General features: G+C 47.0%; 1 long non-coding RNA gene across 1 annotated transcript; it reads right to left on the bottom strand.

Moving 5' to 3' along the window:
* Positions 1 to 2,823: 2,823 nt before the first annotated feature.
* On the bottom strand, positions 2,824 to 6,987 carry LOC121035928 (uncharacterized). The gene is made up of 3 exons (XR_005793147.1): positions 6,062 to 6,987; positions 4,680 to 5,102; positions 2,824 to 4,373 (listed from the first exon to the last, which is right to left on the bottom strand). It is a non-coding gene; the product is annotated as an uncharacterized LOC121035928 (long non-coding RNA).
* Positions 6,988 to 9,155: the final 2,168 nt, after the last annotated feature.

Below are 9,155 nucleotides of genomic sequence, written 5' to 3'. Positions count from 1 at the left end.
CTGGGTGTGCCAAGAATGTGAGCAAGGCTCTCACGCCTCCTCCTGGCCACTTCTCAGGGTTGAGTGTGTAGGGAGCCGCGCGAGGGATGAGGTAGCCTCTTCCCCCAAAGAGCGGGCTTGCTCTGTAAGAAGTGCTTCCCTAAACTCAGTGTTCCTTGGTTATGGCACACACCAGCCTCACCACCGTGTCCCCAGCCTGTCTTGTAAGCACCAAGCAAGTCCCGGTGAAGAATTTGGAGGTGGGAAGGGGTGGCTTTTTGTAGCGTTTTCCTCTTTTCTTATTGTAGACAGCTTGAATCCATGGCTGCTGTGGAGCCTGAACATGGACAAAGCCAGGTGGCTGTTTCCAGAAACAAGCAGCTGCCTATTGCCTTTCTGGCTCCAGATAATCTAATTTCTGATTTGATATGAGCTTCAACAGAGCAGCGGGAGGAACGCAAAACTATTAGCTGTCCTTAGTTTTAAAGTTTTCAAGATTATTCATGTATGCCAGTGTTGTGTGCAAAGTCTGTAAAAGATTTTTTATGGTAACAAGAGAGAGAACGGAAATCACCTAATTAGATGCAGGGAGGCCCTCTGTGCGCTGACTATACTCACCTTCCCTGTCCTGTAGACTGAGGTTGTACTGAGAGAATTCTATAAACCTGGTCCTCGCCCTTGAAGAGTGTTTAATCTCAAGATACACTTGCTGATGAGAACACCAAGGATTATGATAAAAGACTTCCATTGGTGACTGTCACTTAGGCATGTGGGACATACGGAAATCAAGGTGGTGTCCAAGCATGGGTGGGAAGCCAGGCCCAGTACAGGACTTTGGCTAACGTGCTGAAAGAGGCCGAGGAAGACGTCAAACTCAAGAGACCAAAGACTAGTATAGATACCACCACGGATCTAGATGCCATAGGAATCCTTGCCTAGTGCCTTTAAAGATACACTTAGAAGTGGGTTTCCTTTCTCCAAAGCCTATAAAGGTGGGGTAAAAGCAACCATCTTTCAATGATGAAAATTGTCAGAGAGGCAGGGGTTTGGTAGGCCTCGCTATTGAAAGTAAAAAGAAAATTTTTATAATGTTTGTTTTTGAGAGAGAGAGAGAGAGACAGAGTGTGAGTGGGGGAGGGGCAGAGAGAGAGAGGGAGACACAGAATCCGAAGCAGGCTCCAGGCTCCGAGCTATCAGCACAGAGCCCGATGCAGGGCTTGAACTCATGAACCATGAGATCATGACCTGAGCCAAAGTCGGACGTTTAACCGATGGAGCCACCCAGGTGCCCCTCACTATTGAAATTTTATGAAAATGTCTTAATTTTTTTTATTAAAAAAATTGTTTTTAGTTTATTTTTTGAGAGAGAGAGAAGCAGGGGAGGGGCAGAGAGAGAGGAAGAGAGAGAGAATCCCAAGCAGGCTCCGCGCTGTCAGCACAGAGCCTGATGTGGGGCTCAAATTCACGAACCATGAGATCATGACCTGAGATGAAATTAAGAGTTGGACGCTTAACCGACAGAGCCACCCAGGTGCCCCTGAAATGTTTTAAGTGAAGAAAAAGACTGAAAGTCAGGAAGAATAAACATTCTTCCTTTAATTTTGAAATTTTCTAGAGCACAAGAATTCTTCCCAATAAATCATACACGGTTGTTATTAGCGGAAATTGGATGCATTTTCCTTTGGGCATTTCTGAAAGTGAAAAGTCTGGGGCCTGGTTCCCATTGTGAATATGTGTGTCCTTTCTAACGTAAGCGCAACTCTCGGGAGTTGGAATTTATTTGTTCAATCGACAAATGTTTGTCGAGCACCTATTTTGTGCCAAGTACTGTCCTTGGCCCAAGGGATGCTATCGTGACCAAGACAAGATTTTTGCCCTTATTGGAAGACAGACACTGAAATGATAATTTGGCAGATAATTCTAGGAAGTATGAAGACGATGGTAAAATGTGATAAAGAATGCTTTGTATGGGGTATGCTACCTCAGACAGGATGAGATGGGAAAGCCCAGCTGCGAGGGTGAGCTATGAGCTGAGACCTTTATTACAATGAGCAACCATGGCAAGAACCACAGACAGAACACTCCGTGCCCAAGAAACGGCAAACAGGAAGGCCTTGCAGTGGGGCCACCCTGGGCATGTTCTGGGATCGGAGAGAAAAGCCAGTGTGGCTGAAGAGGTGAAATGAGAGTGGCAGGTAGTCGGCTTGCGGGGGAGGCAGGCAGGGAAGGTGGCACGGGGGTGCTGTGGGCCAAGGGGGGGGGTGCTGAGCTGGAAGGTTTTACAGGACAGTGATACCGCCTGGTGGCTGCATGGAAACTATCCCTGTATTTTCGTTGGAAAATAACAAGGCGGCAGTTTGTACATTCACTTCTGGGTTGGGATTCAGATGTCTGAAAAGAAATATTTCATGTTTTGCTTAGTAGCAATCTTCTTCGTAGGCAAAGAGGTGTACATTAGCATTTCCTCCAGTGTTTTGAGTTGTGCTCACACAGTTCATGACATTATGTACTCAAAGACAAAATTTCCGCATGCTTCCGTCTTTAGATTTAGACCATCCTAAATGGCCGGGCCTTCGTAACTGAAATGTAAATCGAATCAATTTATACATTGAGTTTTCCTCTACTGACAGAAGTAAGGCTGTAGCCCATTACATTTTTGTACTTTTGAATTCAGTTTAACATTATTTATTTGGATATGTGCTTTAAAATGTTTATTTATTTTTGAGAGAGAGAGAGAGAGAGGCACAAGCAGGGGAGGCTCAGAGAGAGGGGAAAACACAGAATCCAAAGCAGGCTCCAAGCTCTGAGCTGTCAGCACAGAGCCCAGTGTGGGGCTTCAACCCACGAACTGCAAGATCATGACCTGAGCCAAAGTCGGATGCTTAACTGATCCAGCCACCCAGGCGCCCCGCACATGTGCTTTAGACAATACATTGAGATTCTTCCTGCCTGCATGCATACATCACTTTATAAAATGGACAAGAGTCCAGCATGCATGTTTCCTACCTCCCTGGCTTCGCATTCCTACCCCCTTGTCTTCACCTCTTCCTTCCCAAATGTGGAACTGATTTTCTGGACAGCACATGTTTGTACTTCTGGTGCAGGAAGCACGTCTTTGGGAGTCTTTCACTCTGGATTCTGAGCTCTCTGAGGACAGGACTGTGTCGGTCCTGTCCCACCCCGTCCTCCGTCACACCCCACATCCCATCCTCCCTCACTGGCTTGCACAGTATTTTGCCCATCAGAGGCCTTCCGTTGACTTGTAGGATAAATACAAGACTGTTTCTGCGCATGAGTCAAAGTAGTCCTTACGGCATTTTAAGCGAGCCGCAAAGTTGACTGGAAGCAATTCGTTCCAGACTGCTGAGTCAGCCAAAGTCAAAGCTGATGCATTTTGAAGCCGGGAGGTGGGGGAGTAGGTGGAGAATGTGTGTGTGTGTGTGTGTGTGTGTGGGTGTGTGTGTGACCACAAGCCGCAGCACCTCCAACACGGAAGGATCCCAGGAAGGCTCTCCATTTGGAGATGGCAAGCTGTTACATAATCCACTCCCCCTGTTATCAGCGCTCTGCTTCTGTGCAAGGAAACACTTTTGCAGTGATTCGGTTTTGTCACAGTTTGTTTCTCTTTTTCCTTGGTAACTGCAGGCAGGACTTGATGTTCCCCGCCCCCCCCCCCCCCCCCCCCGCCCCCCGGCTGGATTTGGGGGTGAGTGAATTTCCATTTTTACTGCTTTGTAAATCATTGCCCAGGCTTTGAAGGAGGCACTTTGGTAGGCACGGGTGGCATGTGCTTAATGCCTAATGCAGAACATACCAGACGTCTAATCACCTCTTTGCTGCGGCAAATGCATCGCAGCCGTACTTGCTTTCCTCCACCCTGGCTGCAACTGCAGACCCTGTGCTGCACGGGAAAATTTTTTTCAGTTCATTTTGGTGGAATGTTAAAATGGGGTTGCCAGGTAAACTGCAGGTCACCCCGGTGAATCAGAATTTCAGCCACATAATAATATTTTAGTATAGGTAGGCCCCCAGTACTGCATGGGACATAGTTGAATAGTAAAAAAAAAAAAAAAAAAAAAAAAAAAAGTATTTGTTTACCTGAAAGGCAAACGCAACCGGGCGTCCTGTATTTGTATTTCCTAAATCCGGCCGCCCTGATGAAAATCACGGTGGCTTGCCGGCCGGCAGATAGTCGCCCTCGGTAAACAGGGATGGAGCATTTCTTGTCGGTTCAAGGTCTTCTGCTGTGCTCGGTCTTTCCACGGGAGGGGAGCGAGGTCCTCAGTGTCCAGCCGCCGTGTGGTGCTGGAAGGAGGCAGGGAGGCCGGTCTCGGAGCAGATGGGCCTCTGCCAGCTGGGTCAGGGCTGCTGTGGCAGGAACAGCTTCAGCGTTACTTAAATTAAAAAAACAAAAAAACAAAAAAACAAAAAACCAACAACAAAAGGGGGGATGGGGATCAACGCAGGCAGTTTTAGCAGTTAGCATTCTATGGCTATAGCGTCCCTGCTGCCCGGCCCACGGAGGGAAAAGGCATTGTGGGCATAGGGAGGATGGGGAGAGGCGAAATGCAGCCCCACCGCCCCCCATGCGGGGTGATGGTGAGTGCGAACGTGGAAGGGCCCTGGAAGATGGTGCGTGGAGCCCAGATGGCAAGAAGAAGTTTAGGCGGGAAGGGTGGAAAGCACAGGGCTACAGCCACCTGTGGGGGACCACCCCTGTCCCAGGGAGTGTAGCCCTGAGGACACAGGCAGGCAGTTGCTGCAGCAGGCGGACGGTTTTCTGGGGCGGGGGTGTCTGGAGATGCTGTGCCATCCTGGGAAGAATGTTCTAAATCTCCTGGGGAGCAGGGCTTCCATACCCAGCAGGAACGGCAGAACGAAGGGGAGGACTGTCCGCATGGATGCGGGATGTCCGAAGTGAGTTCCGGTTGGAAACGCGAACTAGCTAAGTGACCTTGGGCACATAAATTTACTTACCTGCTCTTCAGTTTCCTCGACAGAATCAGGCTGGAGAACCTGGTGGGCTCTTACAGCTCTGATCTCATTGTTCACCCGGAAACTGCTTGAAACTGCTCCGAATTGGAACAATGCTTCCCCAGAGGCAGTTCAGTTACCTATGTCATCTGTAAGAAAGAATAGAATGACAAATTTGGGGGAAGGGGGAATGGAGGGGAAGTGACTTGTTGTTTCCTGCATAATTATCAACATTATTTCTCACCAGCCACCTGAATCAACAGTCCCTCCTCCTTGCTGAAGGGTGTGAGATATCATTCAGGGAATGTGATCAGCATAAATAAGCTGTAGCTAAGGCAAAACAGAAGTGTACCTATAGTAATTTTGGTATTTGCAGAGTCCAGAGAGTCTGGAAACAGTACCATTTTCCTTTTTTTCAGATTGAAGATATTTGTAACAACAGGGCCCTTCTGGGTAGAGCATTAAGTATATTCACTATGTTTCTGGAATACACACACACACACACACACACACACACACACACCTATACATATATATGTATATTGCATATACATTCGAGACAGAGAAAGCAAATATTGCTTAGTGAATCTAAAAATAGTCAATGAAGGTGTATGTAACTCTAGATTTTTCACAGCTGTATTCAGGTAGCTGCTCTTTAAACAAAGCATTGCACTTGAATGGAAAATGAACTTTCAAATCAATGAGATATAAGAAATGACTGCAATATTTGCACTAGTTATTAAAGGCATTAACTACAGAGAAAGACTTAACTTTATATGCGTGCAAAGAATTGATGGGCAATATCTAGTATTAATAAAACATTCTCTCTTCCAAAAACAGATAGCGAGGGGTGATTTTTCATTTTTGTTCCTTTTGGAACTTTACATTTGATTTGAAAAGCGTTTCTGATTTCTGCACCAGATCCCGGGTAAGAATTACCAGAACCCATGGGCTCATGCTTTCCAGCACAACTGGTTAAAGCTGTGCTAATTCTCCTTTTTTTATTAGCTGCACCTAACCACTTTTCATTAAAACTGGACAGTCAGCTCTATGTTCATTTATTTTTATGAAATAATTCACCAAATAATTATTTTAAATCTGACTTTACCTTTAAAGTTCCATTCAATATTTGATCCTGGAATGTCGGGGGTGGGAGTTATGTATCAAACATGATACTTCCTCAATGAGCTGATGGTCCAGATGCTACAGGGCACGGGTTGCTTCAGGACTGATCATTCTGGTTCTGGGCCTGGAATCGGAGGCGGGTTCTTTTTTCTCTAAAGGAGTGGATCTTTATGCAGTCCCTCGAGGTATGAGTAGAACCCCAGTGAGCTTCATTGCCGTCTCCAGCCCTTCTGGGCAGAGCACAGAGCATTGTCAGAGACGGGAAGGAAGAAGGAGTTGCTCTGATAGTTCAGAGTCTCCAAGCTGTACCCCGTGCACCTCCCAGTGAACATCCTGTTGCCTTTGACGACCTGCAGAAAAAGTCAGAGGGCCCTCTCTTTTTATGCGGTCAGTCGTGTTGTTCTGACCCATATCAAGGCAGGCCAGCTTTAAGGGCCTGGACTATGCAGGTACAATAGCCTACGAATCCCATAAAAATAGATGGCAAAAAGTGAGACCTTCATTTTAAGCACAATATTGGGGCCTGAATTTAAGCTGCTATTTCGCAATCAAGCTTCCTCAGCCGGCTTTTGTCTTAATAGTTGGGAGGACAGTCCAATCACTCAAGAAAGCATGGTGTTTTAAGGAAGGGATAAGCTCCCAAAGGAGACTATCCAGGGGCTTCTTCCTAGACACAACTCTGTCAGAAAAACAATGTGGTTCAAAGCAGAACGAGATATGGCGCCCTGGTGGCTCAGTCGGTTAAGCTCCGACTCTTGAGTGCTGCTCAGGTCATGATCTCACGGTGGTGGCGTGGAGCCCTGAGTTAGTTCAGGGCTGAGCATGGAATCTGCTTGGGATGCCCTCTGCCCCTCCCCCACTGAGGAATGTGCTGTCTCTCAAACTCCAATTCGAGGGGATACGTGTATCTTGATGTTTACAGCAGCATTAGCTACAATAGCCAAATTCTGGAGGCAGCCCAAGTGTCCCTGACTGTTGAATGGATAAACAAGTTGTGTCGTATATTATTCGATTTTGAGTTATAAATAATTCTGTGGCGGGGCAAATTTACGAAAGAAAATCAAAGTGTGGAATTTCAGTAGGTATGTCCTAGAGAAAAATCTAAAAGAAAGCCAGAGAATTAATGTGAACTCTTGTACACAAAGAAGATCACTTCTAGCTCTGCCCCTAAATAGCCCGCCTGGAGTTACCCCAAAGCTATGCTTGTTACCCTCTTGGGCCTTGGACTCACTAAACAACAGAAATTTAGAGGCCAAATGGGAGTTCCTGGTAAGGCTTTTCACAGGGGGTTATGCTCCAGCACAAGGGAGCCGGTACAGAAAGCTAAGGGTCCTTCGGGCTAACTCCCCATACAAAAGGGGGAAAAGCTTTTAAAGGGGCAGAGGCGGGGAAAGGAGTGACCGCTAAGACCTTCGGGGCAGGGAGAGATACAGGAAGTTGGTGAGCAGGCGCAGTGCCCAGAACATGCACGCGTGTTGTGGCATGTGAAATCTCCACCTCTGGGCATCATTTTTCATATCATGATGAGGGAGAAAGTCAGTGAAAGGTCAGCACTGGGGTCCATCTTGGCGCAGACAGGTTTGGCCAGGTCTTCAGTCTTGTAGTTGAGTCCCTCCTTGGGGCAAGCACCCTGCCTCCGCATTTCTGCAAGAAATGCTACTCATGGGGCATAGGGTTTCAGCTCTCCAGGAATGCTAGATTTTGTGGTTCAGGTTGAGGGGACCGACACCAGTTCCTGCCTCACACTCCATAGAAATAATCTAGTCTGCATTCCCATGCCTAATTTTTACACGCCAGTACAATGTATTCCTCTATGTTCAGATAACAGCGTGCAAACAAACCACTCAAAGACGTAGTGGCATAAAACAGCATTTTACTATCATCTCTCTCAGTTCTGGAGGGTGGTGAGTTCAACTGAGTTGTCAGTGCTGTGGATCTTATAGGTTTGCAATCAGGTCGTGGCTGTTGCTGAAGTCACTGGCTTTATTCATAATGTCTGGCATCCAGGCTAGGAGGTCTGGAACATTTGGGAACTGGTTGGGCATCTGTCTCTCCATGTGGCTTCTCCACATGGCTAGCTTGGGCTTTCTTAGGCTACAGTGGTCTTAAGGTGATTGGACTTCCTCTGAGGGAGCTGGCTTCATCCAGAGCAAGCTTCCCAAACACCGGCGGTGGAAACTGTAAAACTCCTTATGACAGTCTCCCAAGTCCTTCAGTGCACTTACACTGTCTCCATTGGTTAAAGCAGTCACAAATCAGCTCTGATTCGAGGAGGGGGAAGGACAGCCCCCACCCCATGATGTGCCCTGCATGTGCACCGAGGGAAGAGTCGATGGCTTCACGAAGCAAGTTTCTACCATGTGAATTAGTTCACGTGCGATTAAAAATGATGTCCGTCTAACCTAGAACTCAAGTTCGATCGCACCAGATTTTTTTTCTGTGCAAGGGGAGCTGGCAGAGCAAGAGTAGAATTAGAACCTTGAGCAGGAAAGAAAAAAAAAATCCCACAAACTAAGCAAAGCAGGATTTCTTTAGTTGTGTTTTATGAAAATTAAAAATGAGCACGTGCACCAGGCTCCCCGGGGATGCCCAGATTGGTGCATCCCGGTCTTGAGTCACTCTTGGCTGCTCTGCCTAGGAAGCCCCTGGCTCAGATTTCGTTCAGCCGGCATTGTCCCAGCACCCCCCAGCTCTAACTAAACTGTGGCCAGCATTTCCATTCAAGAGACCATGTGAATTTTTCACAACCACCATTGTTAGCCTCTAGCTGTGCCTCCCTGCCTGCCTGGGACATCCAAGGTGACTGTCAGGTACCAACGACTGTTTTCCTTAGCACTCTGGTTACAAGGTTGCCTGACTTTTGAGTGGTCTCCCCAGTTTGATGTCTCAAAGTCCCATGGTTTTTAATGTGACTCTACAGAATGTGAGGTTTTTCGGATACACAAATTTCATATCATAGCAGAAAAACCTGAACTATTTATCCTCTGCTGAGAGAAAGCAGGAATCTTTGGAGAGAAGCTGATTCCATTCTTGGGGTAACGTTCTAGCCTGGTGTGGAACATTTATTGCCAGAAAGC

This window comes from Herpailurus yagouaroundi, unplaced genomic scaffold, assembly GCF_014898765.1.
Source record: "Herpailurus yagouaroundi ecotype Mexico unplaced genomic scaffold, PumYag 28, whole genome shotgun sequence".
Lineage (NCBI taxonomy): Eukaryota > Metazoa > Chordata > Mammalia > Carnivora > Felidae > Herpailurus > Herpailurus yagouaroundi.
Note: the sequence above shows the minus strand (reverse complement) of the source record. Positions and strands in the feature narration are given on the sequence as shown.